Source organism: Chlorocebus sabaeus, chromosome 13 (genome assembly GCF_047675955.1).
Source record: "Chlorocebus sabaeus isolate Y175 chromosome 13, mChlSab1.0.hap1, whole genome shotgun sequence".
Classification (NCBI taxonomy): Eukaryota; Metazoa; Chordata; class Mammalia; order Primates; family Cercopithecidae; genus Chlorocebus; species Chlorocebus sabaeus.
The window spans coordinates 38,505,867-38,528,101 of NC_132916.1; the positions used below are offsets into that span (position 1 = coordinate 38,505,867).

The following is a 22,235-nucleotide window of genomic DNA, read 5'->3' on the forward strand; positions in this document are numbered from 1 at the left end:
GAGCAAGACAACAGTCCTTGAGCCTTTTCTGGATGTTTTCAGGGGTGCGAGGGGACCTTTCAGATCCGCAGGAACCCTGGAGTTCCCCATGGTAAGCTTTTCCACTTCTCCATGCTGCATTCCTGGGAAGAAGGCTCTTTTCCAGTGCCCTCTCATCCTATATTGTTGCATTCAGCTCAGAAAGAGTGAGCCAGATAGGAACTTTAGGTCACACACAGCTATCTCACCAGATGAGTACATTCCATTGGCATAGAATGTCAGTTCCCACTACTGCATACAGAGTGTGAATGCGACTGCAGTCATGTACTGCATAACATCGTTTCGGCCAATGACAGACTGCATAAACAACAGTGGTCTCCTTAGATTACACTATTATGTTTTTACTGTACATTTTCTATGTTTAGATACACAAATCCTTACCATTGTACTATGACTGCTTACAGTATTCAGTACAGTCACATGCTATACTGGTTTGAAGCCTAGAGATGATGGGCTATATCATATACCCTAAGTGTATACTAGGCTATACCATCCAGGTTTGTATAAGTACACTTTGTGATGTTTACACAATGACAAAATCGCCTAACAATGCGTATCCCGAATGTATCTCCATTGTCAAGCGACACATGACTATATTTAGAAGGATTTTGGCAGACTTACTTAAGTCTATTTTAAGATCAATTCAATTGTTTGCTAAAAATTAATGTTATCTAATTCTTTGTTCTAGTGGCCATTGCATATACATATGAAAAGTACGACATGACAAAGTCAAGAAATTGAGCCTTATTGAAATTAAATTACTCTTTTGTTTGTTGCAAGGAAGATACAGGAAATAGGGAGGCATGGGTTTTAAGGACCAGAAATCCACAGAAAATACTTGGAGGCTAACTGCAACTAAGAAGCCCGTTAGTGTGCAGGTTAAATGTGGACTTCAGACACAGTGGTGTGGGTGAGGATCATGGTTCCACTCCTTTAGCTCTGGGTCCTTCCTGGGCCTCAATTTCCTCATCTGTGAAATGGAAATACTAACGGCATATGTCCCAATGAATGCTTTGTAATGGCAAAATGTATAAAGACCTACACTGCTAGGTACATAGTAAATATCAACTACCAGAATTAAATGAGTAGCAAAAAAAAAAAAAAAAAAAAATCTAAGAATAAAATTAAACTTAACCTTTTAAGTCAAGTTATTCACATTTAGTGACCAGAGTTAGGAAATAGCTTTTCCCTTTATACAATGAGTTCTATAAGGTATGAAATATAAAAATGTCAGGAAGAAATTTCTGTGTGACCTAAAGTTTTCAACTCATATCAGATATAAAGACAAATATAAATACTTCAATTCCTTTAGCAAAAACTTTCATTCTTTTCCATTTACTACATCTGGATAAGAGGATACACATTCCAAAGAATCATGTGAACTTATAAAGCGAGGCCTTGTAAGAAAGAACAGTGAATTTGCTGTCCTAAAAGCCTCCTCTTTTTTTATTTTCTTTTTCTTTCTTTTTTTTTTCATAATTAGACAGAATCTCACTCTGTTGCCAGGCTGGAATGCAGTGGTACAATCTCAGCTCACTGCAACCTCCGCGTCCCGGGTTCAAGTGATTCTCCTGCCTCAGCCTCCATAGCAGCTGGGACTACAGGCGTGCACTGCCATGCCCAGCTAATTTTTGTATTTTTAGTAGAGACAGGGTTTCACCATGTTGGCCAGAATGGTCTCGATCTCTTGACCTCGTGATCTTCCCGCCTCGGCCTCCCAAAGTGCTGGGATTACAGGCGTGAGCCACTGCGCCTGGCCCCAAAAGCCTCCTCTTAATTTCTGTGTTCAGCATAAGACTTTAAATCTGGTATTACTTTAATTAAGCTTAAGTCTTAAAACACATAGTTCTTTCTTCATACAATTCCCTCAAGAGTAAGAGAACCCATGCTTTATAATGGAGAACAATGTATTCAAATATACATAATGAGCATGTTGTGCCCATTATGTTTAACCATCTGTGATGATGGTATGTTGATGTTAAAGATAGTGGTGATGACGGAAGTATCAATTACTACTTCCTGAACTTTTACTATGTATGACACTCAATGCTAGGTATTTTACATAGGCTATCGGCTATCATATGGATATCAATGAAGTGGTATTTCCATTATCATATAACAGATAAAATTACTAAGAATTTGGCCAGGTGCAGTGGCTCATGCCTGTAATCCCAGCATTTTGGGAGGCCGAGGTGAGCGGATCACTTCAGGCCAGGAGTTCAGACCAGTCTGGCTGACATGGTGAAAACCTGTCTCTACTAAAAATACAAAAATTAGCTGGGCATGGTGGCGCATGCCTGTAGTCCCAGCTGCTCAGGAGGCTGAGGCACGAAATCACTTGAACCCAAGAGGCGGAGGTTGCAGCGAGCCAAGATTGTACCTCTGCACTCCAGCATGGGTAACACAGCATGAGTCCAACTCAAAAAAAAAAAAAAAAAAAAAAAAACAATAATAATTAATTAATTAAATTACTAAGAATTAGAAGACAGAAGTAATTTGCCCAAGACAGCGTAGCTAATAAGCAGTAAAGCAGGGATTTTAATTCAGCCAACTCTGTCTGACTACAGTACTTACACTCCAATAAATACTTTATTTATGTTGAGGCATGTTCAGAATTATTGTGTTTTTTTCATTGACTTGAGTTAGCTAGCTATGGCAGAGAGCATTACAGTGACATTTTAATATGTTCTTGAATAGTTCCCCAAACTATACTCGAATAGTAAGATTGTTAATATTTATGATAGAACAGTTGTGGTACCTCATTAGCAGTTTAAAGATTCTGTTACTTCATGTTAATTATGCCTTGTACACCTTTTTAAAATAAAAAGTACAATTACAGGCATTCTTCCTTTTGTCTACTTCTAAACTTAAACATTTAAACTGGTTTATTATCTCACACTTCTTACACCATCCTTCTCCTTTCTATCTCAGGCCATTCCATCTCATAAAAGTTATTATTCCACAAGGTTTCATAGATAGTAATGTCCTGAGATCATCATGACAAAATAAAATGTCTATTCAGTATTAAATCACATCTTAAAACTGTGCCATTATAAGGACACTTGAAGCTTTTTTTTAACCTCTGGAGTAGCAACGTGTGGAATGCCCTGCTTCAGTACATGCAGTAAATATTAATGGGATGCCAACTGTGTGTACCCGAGTCTGAGCAGAATAAGTCTTCTCACTTCACACCTTCTATAAAACTCAAGATTCCTTTGGCAAGTACCATACACTGTAGTAACACAACATTGACCTCTGTGCAAGAGGTTCATATTATAAGGATATCATGGGAAGCATAAAACATTCAGTATCAGATTCTCTGAGCTATTAAAACTACTTAAATATGGCATCAGTTCTTAAAGTTACCTAATTTAAAAGTAGCTGAACCTTTGAAAATTATTGAGTCCATTAAAAACTACATTAAGTTAGAGCACTGTGCTCAAGGACCGCTGTGGTTCAGGTTATGTCACGGCTTCATTACAATCGCCTTCCTTATGAATTTCAGAAGAATTCACTAGAAGCTGAAAATTATCATAAATCTCAGTTGCTAGAATCTATTTGCTTTACAACCTAACTTGCTCCCCACTAGGCCCTCTATTTAAGTAAACTTAAAAAAAATCTATTCAAGAGCAGAGTAGACTGCCCAGACTCAAACGCCAGTTCTGCCATACAGGAGCTGAGGAGCTTGAGTCATTTATTTAGGTTTATAAACCCTCACCTTCCTCATGTCCTAAATGGCAGTAAAAATGATAACATCAAAGAAAAATAAAATAATAATAGTAGCTGTACCTACTTATTTTCCCTCTGTAAAATGGGAAATGACAGGAGAGCTACCAGAATTAAATGAGTTAATATGAGTAGAGCTCTTTGGACATTGTCAAGCACATACTAAAATTTATTACAAGTGTTTCTTAAATAAATTGTTCAAAGAATGTATCATATCCTATATTTTCAATATCAAACTAATAGAGCATTTATGAGTATCATTCTCAAAGTGATGCTGACTTCACAAACGACATATGGCACAAAGGGATTCTATTCCTATTGTACAAGGTTATTAAAAAACAGATATCTATATTAACAGAAACATAACTATATACTATATATGTATACATGTGTATATGTATATGTGTGTGTATATACACACATATGTATATATGTATACATACACATTTGTGTATATACACATAAAATTTACCTTCCCCATGCAGAGTCAAGTAGGTAAAGTGGTCTAAAGTCAAAGAAACTCTTCAACTATTTCTTAATATGGACACAGCTTTCCCTCATAAAACTTCAAGAAGAAGAAAAATAGTCTATTGTACCAATGTTAATTAATAGTAAGACACTCTAATGGAACTTCCATATGAGATTTAGAGAGGTTCATTTATCCTATGTACATTATATGAATTTTCAGATATAATCTTTTACTCTACTTTTGATAAGGGTTAGCTACTCTGAAATGTTTTTTACTTAGATTGGTGATTTCTAAATGAAGTTATTAATTATTGCTTTAATTGCACTGTGCTTAAAGGTTAAGATAACATTACAACTCAGAAACAAACATTGATTCCAGAGGAAGCAAAAATTGTCAATAATTAAATTAGATACCAGAAAATATATACCAGGTTACATTTTTGCTAACTTGAAACAATATTGAACTCACAGAAAACCTAAAATACAGGATTTTTCTAAATGGTAACAGTTTAATTTACAATGAAAAGTTTAACTAGGTATTTCTGTTTTGAGCTCCCCTCACCAAAAAATGGAAAGGACTTAAATGATTTTAAATCTATGGTTTAAACAATTTCCTTAATTTGACTTGTTCTCTCTTTCAAGCTATTCAGCTGTACTTAAAATAAACTACTATTCCATTACCAAATAATAATTCTTCACTTAATTGCAATAATCTCAGAATATGAAAATATTGGGATAAAGTATTGAGAAATTCAAAAAATTCATCCATATAAAAACCAATGAAATATAGAAATATTCACATAATTTCAATGACACAACTCTAGTGTTACTGTTCATACTCTATTCTCAAATTGGAATCATTTATAGTAAGCATTCTCTCCTCCACTAGCCTCTTCTACTAGGAAGTTACCTTGAGAATAATTTTATTCATGAATGAGGGTGCCTACAATAAACAGACCATCCTGCTAAACATGTCAAGAGCATCAAAGAAAATTCACTTCAACTAAAATGTCCATAAGACATTTCCCCTTTTCTAAAAAATCCTAAATAACTACTTTTGTTAAGTTGTTCATTTATATATAATTGCTTTTTTAAAAAATGTTACTGTGTCTGAGATTATAAAAATAAAGAGACGGAAAGTTTTAGTAGCAAAATATTTCTTGAGTTCTATGAATGCGAATTCACTTTTTCAGTGCAACAAGAACATTTGCATTTACTCATAAATGAATACTAATGACAAATTCAGAGCTGGCATTACTCCATAGAAATCACACACAGAAAGCCAGAGCTAGAAATCACACAGTGCACAGATAGTTATATTACTCTAAAGTATTCAGACAAAGAGCAAGGAGATTAGAGTCAACATCAATTCTCTGAAGTTGAGTCACATCTTAATGACATGGTGGGTTAAGGATAATTGTAGAATTTAGGATGGAAACAAAGTTGGCTAGTTAATATCTTATGTGATTTCTGAGTCAACAGCTCTTTGTTGACCACCTACTCTGGGCAAGATGCTGCTTCCCTAAGTAAGCCACTGCTCTACAGTTCTATTTACACTGTGTAGGAGTAAGCATCCTGCTTCTACCAGAAATCCTCTCTTTTTGTTTAAAATAACACCCCAGCTCAGCTTTGCATATTGTGTGTGTTCATGTGCTCAATAAATACTTTTTGAATGAGTGAAAATTCAGTGAGTAAGAAGGTTATTCATTCAAAAACATCTGTGTATGCCGGCAAAAATGGTGAGGACAATGATAAAAGCATAATGAAAACACTGGGCAACACCTCCTCACAAAGATGTCAAAGGGAGCAACTTCAAATATTAAAATTTAAGCATGAGCTCTGGCTTAACCTAGAAACCAGGATCGCAGTACTTGCTGTAATACTCCATGAATATTGTGCTCATAATTTCCCATGTAATCTGCTTATGTACCTATTTGAAAATATTTTTCTCAAGTAATGTTGTTTCTATAATTTCTATATGTTTTATTAATTGAGAAAAGAGTGTTTCTAAAAGGCCAGAGTAGCTTGGGAGGGGTCAAAGCAGTTTTCCTTTTCACTGTTAAAACACTGGAGGTGGTTAAATTTTAAGCAACAGTTTCCTTTCTATTGCTGTGTGTCTTGTAATATCTTCTTGTATCTCCATCAGTTCACTGGTGAATAACTTCATATTCCTGAAGTTAAGAAGCCTGCCCTGATGCTCATTCAGTTGCTTTGAGCAATGACCAAACAGAGAGAGGAAGGTAAGTAGTATTGTTTCCATTTCTTTAAAAACTTCACTAGGAGGAAATCCCAAGGTAACGATGATAACAACAAAAATCTGTTTCAACATAATTGACAGCAATAAAACCGTTTTTTTAAAAATAATCATTTTTGATATTCAAATTTGTAATCCCCTTTTATTATCTTCAACTTTTTCTTTGAAAAGAAGCTTAATATATTTGAAATAAATTATAATGTGTAATTTGTCTAAAGCTCTGAAATATGTAGAAACTACTAAGTAAAACCTTTGAGAAGCACCAGCTGTTTATTACTTCTAGCAAATCAGTTTAGGAAGGAGCACTAGCACAGAAAGGAGGCCCACCCACCCACTTTCGCTCCCACTCAAACCGACCGTGCATGTTATTTATCAGGCCAAGTTTACATAAATCAGAGAAGAGTTACGGTGCAATTAAATGTATCCACGAAGTAATATGACATAAAGCACTTTGCAAATATTAAATCTTTCCCCAATGTTTTCTAAGAAGAAACTGGTATTCGGAGACAGAGAGGAGAGGGGGAAAGAGGGGAGGGAGGGAGGGAGGAACAGAGAGAGACAGAGAGAGAGAGAGAGAGAGAGAAAGAGAGAGAGAGAGAGAGAGAGAGAGAGAGAGAGAGAGAGAGAGAGAGAGAGAACCACCGGGTGAAGACAGGTTAGACCAGGGATCTGAGCATCAGCTCCTTTGGGTGGGTGCCCTGAAGCACTGAAGTAGGGAACCGGGAGAGCAGAGGAAACCCACCAAGGTGAAGTGACTCCGGAGTTGTGGTAGAGGTTTGTTTGCTGTGCACTTGGAACCTCCAGGTAAAGACATCTGCCTTAAGCTGGACGCTCCTTGCAGGTTGCCCTAAACCAAGGTGGTCGCCCAAGTAACAGGAGCAGGATTCTCAGCGCTCCAGTGAGTAGCGACAGCGACCTCTCAGACTTGTTTGTAGTAACAGTATGACCACCCCTCGACAGCATCCATCCCGTGTGTGTGTGTGTGTGTGTGTGTTCGCGCGCGCGCGTGTGTGTGTGTGTGTGTGTTGTTGGGTGGGAAGAGATGCATAAAGTGGGGCTGTGAGGGGTGTGGGAGCGGCCAGCTGGGAAGAGAAAACACCCCACCCACATGTTAACTTAGCCTTTGCCTGCTCTTTGACTGCCCTCTGTCTGTCCTCTGCTCGGGCCTCGCAGGCCCCCACTGTCCCAAAGCTGCCCTCGAGCTCCAAACAGCTCCACAGCCACCCCAGAAGTGACCGAACACGAACCCCCAAACTCTGGCGAGCGCAGTAAAAGCGTGTTCCCTTTTCTCCCTCAAAGAGAGCGCTACCCAGCGCTCTGGGAGAGACTGAGAGAGAAACAAACAGGCGGGCTGACTGACACCTTCTGTCTAATTTTACCCCAGGAATTGCCCCCGCCTTTTCTCATCTCGCACTAGTTTAACCTCTGGTCCTAAGCAAACCTCTCAAAAGTCTTCCCCAGGCAGCGCCCAGGAGAACCGCACCCCACAAAGTGCTTTTTTGCTGGCATCACTCGGATGCCTCCCTTTGGCGATTTGCCCCTTCTCATTTCCCCCCAAATCTAGAGGTCTCAAAGCCCCTCCCCCGCGCGAGGCGGGCAGCGCGCCTTGCTCACCGTGGTCCCCGGCGGTAGCTGCGCGGGCAGGAGTCCCAGGGCGCGGGGGCGGGCGGCGGGTCGGGTGGGGGCACCGGGTCGCTTGTGCGGTCCAGGCGGCAGTTGGTCCAGTAGTTTCGGATGCCCAGGCTAGGCTCGGCAGAGAGCGAATCGGCGTGAATGGGAGCAAACGAACAGGGCTGTGCGTGGCGCGTGTGAGTAAGAGGCGGGCGGGCCCCACACGCAGGCGGCGGCGGCGGCTGCGAGGTCCGGGGCGGGGAGCCGGGCTGAGGGGTGGCAGGCGGGCGAGAAGTAGTGGAGTTTAGGGCGCGTTTCCTGCACTTCCCGGAGAGGCTGGAACCAGGTGCGGCAGGGCGCGCTCCCGTGGCGCGGGCACGGCACTGGCGGCCGCAGGAGCCGGAGTCCGGGCAGCGCCGGAGACCGCAGCTGCTCTGCGGGAAGAGGTGCGCATCCTCCTTGCCCCACGAGGGCACCGGCGCAGCCCCGGACCCTGCGCGCAGAAGGCGAGACTTCGGGCGTCCTCGGTGACAGCTCCTCGGGCAGCCCGCTCCCTCCCAATCCGCCCAAAAGAGCAACAGTCAGTGTGGCTGGGATCTTCCCTTCCTGCGTCCTCAAGCCTCCGGTGCCAAGCTGTGAGGGCGCCCCGCTCCCCGCGGCTGGCGCTGTCACGGCCGCCGCCCGGCCCCCAACGCGCCGGAGCCGGCAGCTGCCTCCCGGAGACGTGCCCAGCTGTGTGCGCGTGTGTGTGTCTAAGCAAATCTCTTCCCCTCCATCACTTGGGCGCGCAGGAGGGACCGGGTCCCCGGCGACCAGCTGCAGAGTGGCTGCCAGTCCACACCCTCCCGGCTCTCTCCCCACCCACCCCGCCCCTACTCCTCCTCGCCTTCCCCTCCTCCCCCTGCTCCTCCTCCAGCTGCCGCTCCCGAGCTCCCGAAGGCAGCGGAGAAACCGCAGCGAAAGGGAGGAGGAGGAGGGTGGGGAAGGAAGCGCAGGTGTCTTTGGCGGAGAGATGGGCGCACGCACCGGAGCGGCTTGCTGCAGGGGGAGGGCAGGGCCTTAGGCAGAGAAAGGGGAGGAGGAGGATTTACCCGGAGGCGGAGGTCCTGCTGCTGAGCCACTGCACGTCCCACCCAGGAGCTGGAACCGCGGGCGAACAGCGCCGTGGGGAGGCCGAGTGGGCGCGCGGGGCTCCCAGTTGGACTGAGGTCGCAGCTTGGGGAACCTGCGGAAGTGACCAGGGTGGCAGAACTCGGGGACACAGAGGTCGGAGGGACCCAATCGCTGAGGCGCTGAGACCGGTCTCTCTGGGGTGGGGGGTAGGGGGCTAAACCCAGAGCTTGGGGCACACAGGTGTCCAGGAAGCTGGTGTGTATGGCTCCAGAGTGCCAGGCGGGAGAGCCGGAGGCAGTGAGGGGTCGGGCGGCGGCTGCGGCTTGCTTGGGGCTGCTGTGTGCATCCGGAGTCACAGGGGGCGATCACCGCCTAGCTGGGAAGCGGAGCTCAGTACTCAGCCTTCTTTCAGGTCCCAAGTCCAGAAACCAAGAGGCAAACTAGCCTTCCCAATTTAGTCTGTGTTCCCCCAAGCCTTTGCCCCCAGCAAAACAACAGGCCAGGAGCTGATTCTACCTGCTACTTACTGTGCTCTACCGTATTGAAAGTACCCTATTGCTCCAAGGAGACTGATGTGTTGCTTCCTCTCTCTCAACTCTAGTCCCCTCCCTCAACATATATCCCTACCCAACCAAAATTACCCAGAACACTGTATTTCTCATTGATAAACTTTTTCCCTCTGGGGTTCCCTAAAAAATGAAAATCTTTCCTCCCCTTTTCTCTGTAGAGACATTAAGTCTCTTGCTTACATTCCATAGTACAAATACAGTACACAGGAAAGTCCTTTAGGCAAGAAATCACAGCATTGTTGCTTATGACGGCTTGTCTGTTTTCAAACGACAGTCGCAGAATGCAAATTTGTGTCAACCTGAGGTCAGTGGAGAGTTAGTCCATTTAATTAGAGGTCTTTGGAAGGAATCTGGGCAACAACACTAGAAAGAATTGCTATACTTTCTCCAGTACCCATTCCTTTTTATTATGGTGATTTCACTCTGTTAATTTAGGCAATCTGAAAATGAAAGGTCGGATGCAATTTACAAGGCACAATATTTCTAGATTCGCATTCAACAGCCCGCCCCACCTCCTTCCTCCCACCACTCTCACCATCACCTCAAAAGGTCATGAGCTAAGAACCCAAACTGCACTTTTTAAATCTCAGGATAGCCTGAATGGCAAAGCTGCTGAGTTTTAGAAAGAGACCAGTTAAGTCTAAACTTCTTTACCAACTACTCAGACAAAATCATATGCTCAGCAGCAACAACAAAATGTATACTATGTAATATATTGAGCAGGAGGAAAGATGGCTGTTTGCCAGATATGTGATCCATTAACCTCTTTAGCTCATTGTTGGCAACAATAGCATACAATCACATTCCTATGTTTGAAAGACAAGGGATTTTTTTTTTTCCCCATCTCAAAATCACAATGCCACATTATAATCTTAAAAGAAACCTCAGACAATAAAAGTAATAAGAAAGGAAGAAACACGATTTGGTTTTTTCCTGAACAAATGTTGCTGTTCTGTTTATTTCTTGAGGCGAAAAATGCTGATACGCAATAAAGTCCACAAATGCATGACAATAGATTCTGAAGAATGCATCACTCCATCTATATTAGTCCTTTCAATTAGTAAACTTTATTTAAAAGGTTTATTTATATTATCTTTTTATTGGTATTCAGTCTGTCTTTTGTACCTGGAAGATGACTGAGAAGGAGGATGGGTGAGCTGAATCTGGTTTCTCATAATTCTGTCTTGCATCAGGTTTATGTCTGGCAGGAGAGGAACGCTCAGCAGCCTGTGCTTTCTCAGCAATCCTAACTTCTCCTCAGAGGATGCTTTGCTCTGTAGCTGATGGATTGTGAGATTGTCACAGTAATTTTGCCTACCTGCTACAGGGTCACACCTGGGGTTGGGAGCGGGTACGGTTCCAAAAACTGGGATGCAATGCTCTGGAAAGAGCTTTTACCTTGCCCAGGGTTTGAGGACTAGATGAAGGTGCATGAGATTTTTCGTGTTGCTTTTCAACTTCTACAGATGACCTGGATTTTCTGCTAGGTGAAGTGCAGAGGTGGGTGGGTGTGGTCTAACATTTTAAGAAACATTTTGGTATTGTGGTAAAATTAAACAAATAAAACTAAACCCCAGACAAAATGGTACACCCAAAAACTCTATTTGAAATACAGTTTTGAAAACAGTCACAGATTTATTGGTTTGGCTTAGTCATCTATGCCAAATAAAGTACACAGCAATGAAAACATTTGGTTAATTAGAGTGTTCATTTGGTAAAGAATGTATTTTTTTTCCTGAACATCAGCATACTCTCTTGTCTCATAAAGATGCAACCACTAAATATTATTTAGGCCAGTCATTCTAGCTTATGTCTACAATCCCAGCACTTTGGGAGGAGAAGATAGGAGGATCACTTGAGGCCAAGAGTTTGAGATCAGCCTGGGCAACATAATGAGACCCCTTCTCCACAAAAAGTTAGAAAAAAAAAAATTAGCCGGGCAGGGTAGTGTATGCCTATAGTCCCACCTACTCTGGAGGCTGAGCCAGGAGGATCCCTTGAGCCCAGGAGTTTGAGGTTACAGTCATCCATGGTTGCACCACTGCACTGCAGCCTGAGCAATAGAGCAAGGCTCTGTCTCCAAAATATAAAAAAAAATTATTTACTTTACAGCTTCAAACGGAGGCTACCCTCTCAGTAAAATATAGAAATGTTTGTCCTTATGAAGAAATTGAGGGTAGCTGACTTACTTTCCAAAATCTATCTTTTTCTCTTTCAACCAGTCAACTGCTGACTTTCAATTGGTTTAGTAAATACATTCATTGAAAGGGCCCTTTAGTCCAGGCACAGTGGCTCACACTTGTAATCCCAGAACTTTCGGAGGCTGAGGCAGAAGGACTGCTTGAGTCCAGGAGTATGAGGCCAGCCTGGGCAGCATAGAGGGACCCCATCTCTACAATCTCTACAAAAAATTAAAAAATATATATGGGCTTGGTGTCACATGCCTGTAGTCCCAGCTACTCAGGAGGGTGAGGCGAGAGGATTGCTTGAGCCCAAGAAGTCAAGGCTGCAGTGTGCTATGATTGTGCCACACTCCAGCCTGGGCAACAGAACAGGACGCTATCTCAAAAACATTTTAAAAATAAAAGAAAAGGGTCATTCTATGTGCCACCATTGGAAACCAGAAGATGAATAGAAGTCTCTGCTCTCATTGAGTCAGGTCAGTAATCACTAAGGCTATCAAGTTGAACAAGGTTCATTTTATTATAAGGAAATGAGCCCCTGTACCCACATCTCCTTGCTCCATCACTATATTTGGGTATCTCTTGTATGAAAATTGTGGGTTTTGTATCATGCAATGCTGTGTTTAGTCAAGAGAGACCTGAAAGTGTAAGGCCACGACTGATTGTAAGGGAAGCATTTCTCATGGAAGGAGTGGGTCCACAGACCGAATATCAAAAACTCTGAGAGTGGTAAAGAGGATTTAACCTCTCTCTAGGTTAGACAAGTGCTGGCCAATAGAAACACAATGTAAGACACAAATGTGAGCCACATATATAATCTTAAATATTCTAGGAACTTATTCAAAAACTAAGAAATAGATGAAATGAATTTTAATGATATATTTCATTCAATCTAATATATCAAAAATATTATTTCAACATGTAATCAATATAGTTATCATTAATGAAATACTTTGCTTTTTTTTCATACTGTGGTAGAAAGAATGACTTCCCAAAGATGTTTGCACCCTAGTCTCTGGAACCTGTACATGTGTTACATTACTTGGCAAAAGGGATTTTGCAGATGTAATTAAGGTTAAAGACCTTAAAATAGGGGGATTATCCTGGATTATCTGCATGGGCTCAATCTAATCACATGAGTTCTTTTTTTAAATAGTCAAATAATATTTTTGTATTATTTATTTTAACTATTTAGAATGAAAATTTACATATTTTAATTAGTGAAAAGCCAATTCTTTAACCTAGGGAGGAAAAGCCTGTAGTGACAAATGCTGAAAATGCTTTGTAATCAGTATACTAAGGAGACATTCATGTATTTCAAAAGTTGCTTAAATTCTGATGTTTAAATGTAAGCATGTGACCATATGCTGACTTTAAAATATAGAATTAAAGGCATTTATCACAATTTGCTATACTCCCAACATTAATTACAGATACTTTGGAGCATAAATCAAATGGTTTAAAGTGAGCCTGTAGCATACCTAAGAAATGCCTTCCCATATTGTACATGAAAATTACTTCTCCTCCATGTAAAGATTTCATCACTTTAAGTTCTAAGTTAAGTTTAACCCAGCTCTGTAAGTCACTACTTAGGGGCTTATGATGGCCTAAAAAGAAGGAAAAAAGAATGTAACGAGGACTGATCAACAAAGTTTTCTATATCTATGTAACTATATAGGATCTACATATGTTATGTATGTACTACATCATATGACATTAGTTATATTATATATAAACTATAAATATGATCATTTCTATTACTGATGCCATACCTAAATTATGTATTATGCATCTTCAAATAAAAGTCAAAGCAATAGGGTAAATGCAGAAGCATCACAATGAGTTCCACTTAATACACATTAACTGTACAGACCAACATTTCTGTTGGTACTTGAAATGGATCAAGTACATCTGGTGGACATTGACCGATATCAGCAAAGATGGGCCATTACAATGGAGAAGCTTATGAGGATGATGAACATCATGCCAGAGGTAGTGTTCAGTGTCCAACCTCTTAATGGTGCCAGTGAATAACACTCACTGCTGTAGTGAATAAGTGAAGGACTATAACCATAATGTGTTCACTTCTTGCTATTTCATTTTATCTTCTGATTACCAGTTAAATATAGTGGTCCCTTAGTATCCATGGGGGATTGGTTCCATGACGCCCCTGGGTACCAAAATCCAGATGTTCAAGACCCTTATATAAAATAGTGTGCTATTTGCCTATAACACATGCACAACCTGCTATATACTTTGTGGGTTTTTTTTTTTTTTTTTTTTTGAGATGGAGTTTTGCTTTTGTTGCCCTGGCTAGAATGCAATGGTGTGTTCTCAGCTCACCGAAACCTCCACCTCCTGGGTTCAAGTGATTCTCCTGCCTCAGCCTTCCGAGTAGCTGGGATTATGTGCATGTACCACCACGCCTGGCTAATTTTGTAATTTTTAGTAGAGACGGGGTTTCTCCATATTGGTCAGACTGGTCTCGAACTCACAATCTCAGATGATCCGCCCTCCTCGGCTTCCCAAAGTGCTATACAGGTGTGAGCCACCGTGCCTGGCCAACCTACTATATACTTTAAATCTTCTTTAGATTACTTATAATACCTAATATAAAGTAAATGCTATATAGTTATACTGTACTTTTAAAATTTTTTCATTTTTTATTTTGTATTTTTTTCTGAATATTTTAAATCTAGGGTTGGCTGAATTTGCTGATATGGAAGGCCAACCATACAGAGTTTTAATTTCATAGTTTAACAATGAATGGCCATAAGCGGAGGTGGATACATATACTTAGCATTTCAAGCTAAGCTTGTTCATATACACATCTGAAATTAATTACAAGACATGACCTAACAAATGCTAGCAGAACTTTTCTTGAAAGTAATTTTTACAGATATTAAACTTCATCTTGCACACTGATGTCAACATATATTTAGGGCAAAGTCAGAGCTTTTATATTTTCATTTATTATTCATTTAACTTTTAAAACACTACTACAATTGAGTATTAAAACAAAAACAATATCAAGAAGTGAGCATATTTGGTTATAGTCCTTCACTTATTCACTGCTGCATATGTAATACCAGCAGTGAGTGTTATTCACTGGCACCATTAAGAGGTTTGACACTGAACACCACTTCTGGCATGATGTTCATCATCCTCATAAGCTTCTCCATTGTAATGGCCCATCCTTGCTGATACCGGTCAACATCCACCAGATGTACTTGATCCATTTCATCAGCCTCTTTTACTTCCTACCTCTCAGGCAGGAGTTATTACAGCAAAAAGAGTTTATCAGGAGACAGAAAAGCATTCTCAGGAAAGTAGACCTTAAATTTGATGATTAGGTGATCCTTTTCATAGGATCTACAATAAACTGTCATGCCTTCATTTAGAACACACTTAGTATCTCTATGCTTGACAATCTGAGTTGGGGGATGAGAGGTGTTGACTGGGGTTTGGTTGTCAAGGGTGGGTACTGGCTTTTGGAAGCCATGCAGTGCTTCAACCAGTTTTATGTCCATACACATGAAAAGGTCTTCTGGTCGAATAAGGAAGTATGGTCCTTCTGATCTAAAACAATGATGATATCTCCTGGCTCCTGATCTCCTTCACCATGAAAGATATCTACTGGTCGTCTTTCATGCCTTTGTCGTGAACTTGTAGGCTCTTCTTCTCTCAAACTATCTTCCTTCCATTGCAGCTTTTACATCTGTCATTAGGACTGTTCTGCTCCCCATGGCTCTGGCACTCCATGCACACAGACTGAGATTCTTGAGCCATTCTAGGTCCTATCTGATGATTCTTATTTGCATTCTAGTACTTCAGTGATTGGGACAGCACTCTACTGCTCCTTTCTTACCACCTTGGCCTACACACTTGTCACAAATCACATTATTTTATGGAGCTAGTTTTCTTGTTGCACCATTAAATACATTTTCTGTGGTTACTGAGAGCTGATGCACAATATTTTTACCTCTTTTTCTCTCTGCATCCTTCGTCTTCCTTCAAATAACATATCAACTATGTCCGTGAGGGAGCCAATACTGCCACTCACTTCACCCTTTTTAATTGCCCATTCTCCTCTTTTCTCAAATAATTCAATTTTCCTTGCTTCAGAGAGTACTTCATAAGCTTAAGAAATCTGTTTACACTTCTGTTCGTTATTTGGATCCTCACCAGGGTAGTAATTCAAGACCGGTTTCCTGTAAGACTCTCTTAACTCTTCCTGGATGGCATTGGGTCTCACCCCCAAACCATTACAGTAAGTGGTTTCTTTCACCACTTTCTAAAACTGGCAAGTGGGATAAGGCTGGTGTGTGGGAGCAAGAAGGAGTTTGGGCAGCTACCACTCCTCCATCTCTCACCAAGTGTTTTGGAAAGCTCCCTCACGTGAGTTCTTAAAAGTAGAGAATTTATTCAGGCTGGAAGAAGAAGAGATATGACAGGATAATTCAGAGAGATTCAAAGCATGAGAAGGATTCAACATGTCCTTGCTGGTTTGAAGATGGAGGGGACAATGTGACAAGGAATGCAGGTGACCTTAAGGCGCTGAGAGGCTTCTGGCTGACAACCATGAAGGGAACAAGTCTCCTGCCCTACAACCACAGGAACAGAATTCAGCCAACAATCCAAGTTAGTTTGGAACAGATTTACCTCTAGAGCTCCCAGAAAAGAAGGAAACCCCATGTACACATTGATTTTGGCCTTATGAGTCTCTACTAAGCAGAGTATTCAGCTGAGCCACTTGATATGGGACTTCTGGTCTACAGAACTGTGAGATAGCAAATGTGATAAAGGGGGTGTTTCAAGCCACTAAATTTAAGGTAATTTTTTTATGGCAGCAATGGAAAATTCATATATGTAACAAATCTTGGTATCTAGTATGTATTTTTACATGTATGGCACATCTCAATTTGTACTAGCCACATTTCAAGTATTCGACAGCCATGCATGTGACTTGTGGCTATGGTATTGGACAGTGCAAATCTAGACCAACTGGAGTCAAGATGTCTAGGAAGAGCTAGGTTTGTAGCCTAAACATAGCGTCACCATGTGGAAAGAGAAGAAGATCAAGGAACGGGGGGACTTGGCAAGTTCTTTCTTGATTCCCCATCCTGAAATCTGTGGATTGGGTAATCTTGCTCATACAGAAAACAGGCTAAATTTTACAAACTATTATACATTGTCTAAGTTCATTGGACTCCGAAATTTTTGTTTTAATTGCCTTCTGGCTACTGAAAAGATATTTTTTGACTATTTCATTTTTATCTCAGTTAAATTTTAGAGCAATCAAGAGAGGAGTTGTTGCTCACACCAGAATTTATGCTTGAAGTGGGGCATTAGTTATTCTAGCATTATGGGGTCAGGGCAAGGTAGGCAAGGGTAACCATGGAAGATCTCCAGGAGTAGAATTGTGCCGTTTGATTTAGCTTTCCTAGGTAGGCTGTTACTCCTCACCACAGAGTTGGCCTTTCAATATCAGCCTTCTGAGGTCTAGGTTTCATTTTTATTAAGAAGGGCAGCATGTCTTATCATTCTAATTACATTCCATGTTTAGCCTTCTAAAACCATCTTTTACCGTCTCCCCTAATAGATGAAAATATATGTTTACCCTGCAAACTTTAGAGTAGCAACTAATCATTGTAATCTAGAACCATATTAGGAAGGTTTCAACAAAAAGCTGAAAAATTAGACTGTGTTTAAAGGAAAAAAATGGAACCTAGACCAGGAGGGAGCAGAGGAAGGTCTTTCCAGACTTCGAGGAGCAGTGGAGGTAACAGTGGAAGAGAGGAAAGTGAATGGCAGGCTGATTGTTTGATGAAAAGTTTCTTTTGACTAAAGCAAAAAGCTGTTGTAAGGAAAGCTATAGTTGGTGCTTGGGAAGGAAAGGTCAGAACACTGTAGATATGCACTATCCAGTACAGTGACCCCTAACCCCATGTAGCTATGAAACACTAGAAATGTGGTTAGTCTGATTTAAGACATGCTGTAAGTATAAAATACAAACTGGATTTCAAAGACTCGGTGCAAAAAAATGTTATAAAATATTTCACTAATAGTTTTATATTGTTAAAATGATCATGTTTTGCATACATTGGGTTAAATAAAATATATTATTAGAAGTAGTTTTACCTTTTAAAAATCTTTTTTAATATGGCTCCTAGAAGATTTTAAATTACATATGTGGTTCATATTCTATTTCTGTTGAACATCATTGCTCTAAACCAAGTGCTTCTCATACTTTAAAGTATATAGGAATCATCTGGGAATCTTGTTGAACTGCACATTCAGAAACTCCCAAGTAAACTGCACCTGCAGTTCAGTCTTTGGACTACACACCACCTGGCCTACTATATGTAACTATTCAGGAACTTTTAAAACCACAGTGACCAGATTCCTGCACCCCAAATCCATTACTTAAGAATCTATAGAGCTCTGATGTGAGCATCAATATTTGTTATAACTCTCTAGGTTAATTAAACATCTGGCAAATTTGAAGATCCCTGCTTTAGAAGCTCTTGAATAGAAGTGAACTAATTTAAAGTTTATTTTATAGAAAATGGGAAAGTTCATATATCAGGAGCAATTAATTTGTCACTAGTGAATATTCATTGATTCATTAAGTGAGTTATTACTCTATGTCAGTCATAGTGATTTATATCACCCTGCCTCCTAGAAGCTAAGAAGCTAGTCAAGAGATAAGATAAATAACTGCAAAGCAATATGGGATAGGTTCAGCATGAGTGGTATAGATATTAAGGGTTATAGGACTTAAATGGAAGAGTCAAATTGGGGTGAAATAATTATTCTTGGAAAAGCTGATGTATCAGCCCTAATACTGTGGTTCTCAAACTTTAGGTTGCATCATAATATCTAGAGTAACCATGTTGAGGACACTGTTGTCACAGAACACTGCTAATGTCACCCCACCACGCTGTGAATGCATTTAGACCATTCTTACATCTCTCTTCTAATATTAATAACTTGAAATTCAAAGTGCCCAGTGGGAGGCTGATTGGCTGAGCCCAGACCACATGCTCAAGCCTGGTCTGGCCAAGAGCCATTGGTAATGCACTTCTCACTAAAACAAAAATAGGAATGAAGTGCAATACTGCTAGACTTGCTCCCTAAACCCTCCCTTCACCCTCAACAACAACAAAAAATCCCCAGACTAAAACAAAACCAAAAACAAACAGATAACAAAATGTCTACTGCAGGTAGTACTATTCCAAAAACAGGCATGCATCAGGGGAGACTTGATTATGGACAAAAAGTCAAATTAAATTTGTGGTTGTTAAGTTTGAGATTACAACTTTAACTTAAGCAGAGATGTCCAGTTAGTTAGTTCTGAGAATGAGGTAAAGGCTAGAGAAGGTAGCTTAGGCATCATTTCTTTAGAAGTAAAAATAGAGAACAAATGCGAGCATGAGGAGGCAGAGTGTAAGGGAGGAACCAAGGACCAAGAGTCTGATAATATCTTCATACTTCTGGGACTCTAGGAGTAGTACAAAGGGATGCTGCATTAGATGTTAGCAGGTATTAAACCCCAAACCTTTTCAGATGAGAAAAGTTAAATAGGAATTTCTATTGTGATACTTCTCAGAGCTATTAATGTACTAACTTGCATTATAATGCTTTAATAATGCTGCATTTTCAAATATTATTTGGCTAGGAACTCTCTTAAAGAATTAGCAATATATTTGAAGACTTTTGGAAAACAATAGGCTAGAATTTTCTGGAACCAGGAAAAGACAGAAAGAGACTTAGAAAAGTATTCAGGGGGAGAAATAGCAGTCCCAGGATTGGGATTATTCAGATAATTCAAACTCCTATTACTCCATTATAATAGAAAATGGGTTTAATAGTATTAAATTCTGTTTTACCTCTACGTCTCCCAAATCCACAGCACTTGGCAAGTGGAGTTGCACCATATATATTTAAGCGAATAAATAATAATAATAAAGAGTAAGAAAAGTCCTTTAATTTGTCTGTATGGAGATCACAAGAAGTCCTTAGCAAATACGTATCTCCTTCAACCCACCTCCAGCCAGCTTCAGAATACTGGTGGGGTGGGTTGGATGACACATTTATTTGCTAAGGATTTCTTAAGTGATTTCTCAAGAACCCCTGGCAGAGAGAATTGCCATTCTATCATCTGTTTCTCTCTTTTTTCTTGGAAACGTAACAAGGGTGACCATATAATTTATCATCCAAACTGGGACACTTGAGAGAGAGAAAGGGGGAGCTATTAATAATTGTGCCAGGACGACACATACAAAACAGACTCTCAGGCAAACTGGGACAAATGGTCATCCTAAATATAATTCCTGATGTTTAGCTGTGCGCTTGACTATTAGGAATAAAGTCTGCACTGTTCGATACAGGGGACCAAGTAATGGAAATGGTACCAGATCACAGTAGTTAGTTCCCCTCTTCCCCAAAGTTTACAGAGATGGCTCATATCTTGACCAAAGCTGGTTCTTACCAATCAAGGAATATTGTACAAGATGGCTGTAGAAGGCCTCACAGAGATATTCTTAATGGGTTCCTTTCTTCTTCCTATGGGCTGGAATGTGGTTTTTCTGGTTAGAGATTTAGCAGCAGTCTTGGATCACAAGGCAGTGTGCTTAAGATGGTGGAACAGAAAGATTAAAGAAGCCTGAGTCTCTGATGATCATAAGCCATTTTAGTCCAGTCTACCTTTGGCCTATTGTGTGAGGAATCAAGAAATATTTCTATTTTGTAATCACTGTGGGTAATTTTAATGTTTTCTGTTACTCCTCATTGAACATAGTCTGGGTAGATAAGACCTTCTAACAGTGCTGTCAGAAAAACATAATGTGAGTCACAAATGTGAACCATATGTGTAATTTAAAATTTTCTAGTCATTTTAAAAAATGAAAATAGATGGTGAAATTAATTTTATCAATGTATTTTAACAATTGTAGCCAAAGTATTATCTTTTCAACCTGTAATCAATATGAAAAATATTAATGTGATAGTTACATGCTTTTGTTTCATGCTAAGTCTTCACAATTCTATGTGTGTTTTGTGCTCACAGCACATCTCAGTTTAGACTAACCATATTTCAAGTGCTCAATAGCCACATGTGGTTACTGGCTATCGTATTGAACAGCACAATTTTATACCACAAATGCCTCCTTTCACCCACCCACTCAGTATTTTCTCTCTCTCTCTCTCTTCTTGTTTCTCTTCAACAGATAAACATAGATAAAACTCTATATCTTACACAACAACAACAAAATAACAACAATAAACCCTTCCTCATTCTTCCTCAAAGATATTTTTCTAGTGTTTTTCTTTCTTTCACAACTCTATTTAATTGAGTTTGCAGTAGCAGGTAACTCTGGTCTTAGGCTAATGGCAGAACAGGGTCCTTTAGGATGCCACTTGATAAACTGGTACCTGGGTGATATGAAACCATCAGGAATCATATTTTTAAGATGATCTTCTAGCAAATTAAAGCCCATGTATTAGGAGATTTAATATCAGGACTGAAACTCACTATGTTTTGCTATGAGTTGCCACAAATAATTGGTCTATTTATCGATCTACCTAATCTATCTATAATGATTTAAGAAAATCAAGTTACCTCTCTGGTTACCTCTCTGGTTACCCCTCTCGTGATGCCAGTTTCCTTTACTTTGAGAGACATGGTGAAGAGTGAGAGAAAGGGAATTGTTGGAGCTGGCACTTGGAAGTTGAGCCTAACCTGGATACCTCCTGGGAGGGGTCGTGAATGTACACATCAACTACCATGTGTGCGACAATGGAGAAGTGACTTCTGGCAGCTAGGCTTTATGGAGTACAGCATAACTTCAGTTATCTGGAGTCTAGTGTTCAAGCACCAGGAATGGTGTCAGTTACAAAAGGAAGAATAATGTGCATCTTGTAAAAAAGGAAATAAACCAAGAGCTTTGAGTATTTTGTACATGATTAAGAGGAGCCAGAGATATGAAAGTTATGATGGATAAGCCAGGATTGATTAATTCTCCAAGAGGGAAGAAATCTTCTGGTTTAATAGAGATTTACAAAAAAGGTCAGTCTTTTCAGGTGGAAGTAGCCAAGAAGCTCAGATGACATGATAGGGGCCCAACAAAATTAGAAATAAAAAAGGCAGAGAGAAGAGGAAAGCAAGCAAAGGAGATTATACATGGAGCAGAAGTGGTGGTAACAAAGACAGAAGTAGTAGCAAAAGAGCCCAAGAAATGCCATCAGCTCTGTGGAAGTAGAAAGAATGAG

At 40.3% G+C, this 22,235-nt stretch overlaps 1 pseudogene; it reads right to left on the reverse strand.

Annotated features, from left to right (window-relative positions):
* Positions 1–15,080: 15,080 nt before the first annotated feature.
* Positions 15,081–21,752, reverse strand: LOC103241013 (dnaJ homolog subfamily A member 1 pseudogene; annotated as a pseudogene).
* Positions 21,753–22,235: the final 483 nt, after the last annotated feature.